The following is a 1,518-nucleotide window of genomic DNA, read 5'->3' as shown; positions in this document are numbered from 1 at the left end:
CACGAGTTTTCTTTGTATGACATACCTGTAAGGAGAGTGGAAACCACTGTGATGCTGTCAGAGCTGGGATAGAAACCATATCAGGAAACCAGCTAGCAAATCTTCTACCTAGATGAGGGCTATCTGGCTGTAATGTAGTCTGGAGAATACCAAGAACACCTGTCTACAACACTTACCTGGCCTCTGCTTTTCTGATGTCTGATGGTCACTTGGGCATTTATCTTGATAACACCCATGTGCAGCAGGGAAATCCTAGCATCCTTCTTTTAACTTGGAGATGGGCTAGGAAGAGACCAAGATCTACATCCTCAATGGTATTTAGGTGCTTATTTACCACTGAGTGGACTGGGATTCGGGCACTCAAAGTGATCTGTTGCTTTCTATGTCTCTTGCACCCGTTTTAATCAAGCTCGCTCCATTTTGGCTATATAGCCAGATGTAGTGTGAACAGAACAACCCAGCTGCCTTGTGTCTGGCTGTGCCCCCTCTCACCATGGCATCAGCTCTCAGGATAGTTTCTTCATTACATGTTATGAATGTAACCACCACCAGTTTCTGGGCCACACTTGGATCTTTTCTGATGTTCCCTACATGCTCGGTGCTGCTTGGCCTTCATGTTAGGCTGTTACTTTCCACCTGCACAAGCACCAAGAAGATTTAGCCATTACAATGTATTTTTTATTGATGCATACATAAAAGTGAACCAACAAGTCCTGGATGTCTGTACATGTTGCCAGCCACACAGCCTTATACAGTCATCTGTTTCAAAAGGCAGGAGGACTGTGGTACCTCCAATGGCTCCTGCTAACACATTTCATAGTTTCATAGTAGCTGGGGTCAGGAGGGACCTGAACAGATCATCTAGCCTGACCCCCTGCCACAGACAGGAACGAATGCTGGGTTCACAAGACCCCAGACAGGTGATCTTCTAACCTCTTTTTGAATTTACCCAAGGTAGGAGCGAGGACCACTTCCCTAGGAAGTTGGTTCCAGATTCTGGCCACCCTAGTTGTAAAATATTGCCTCCTGATCTCTAACCTAAACCTATTCTCCATCAGCTTATTACCAATGTTCCTCGTCACCCCAGGTGGTGCCAGGGAGAAAAGGGCTCTTCCTACTTGTTGATGATCTCCCCTGATGAGTTTGTAGGCAGCCACTAGGTCCCCCCTCAGCCTCCTCTTGCTGAGGCTGAACAGATTCAGGTCCCTCAGTCTCTCCTTGTACGGCCTGTCCTGCTACCCTCTCACCAAGCGGGTGGCCCTCCTCTGGACCCTCTCAAGGCAGACCACATCCTTTTTAAAGTGTGGTGCCCAGTACTGGACACAGTACTTCAACAGCAGCCTGACCAATGTTGCATAGAGGGGGAGGATCACCTCTCTGGTCCGGTTTGAGATGCAGCTTTGAATGCATGACAAGGTCTGGCTGGCGTTGCTGGCTACGGTGTGGTATTGGTGGTTCATGTTCATCTTGGAGTCAATAATGACTCCTAGATCCCTTTCTGCCTCTGTGCTTTCAAAA

Source organism: Gavialis gangeticus, unplaced genomic scaffold (genome assembly GCF_001723915.1).
Source record: "Gavialis gangeticus isolate Ggan-Ray unplaced genomic scaffold, GavGan_comp1, whole genome shotgun sequence".
NCBI classification, from domain to species: domain Eukaryota; kingdom Metazoa; phylum Chordata; order Crocodylia; family Gavialidae; genus Gavialis; species Gavialis gangeticus.
The sequence above is the reverse complement of the archived record's forward strand: the minus strand, read 5'-3'. Positions refer to the sequence as shown.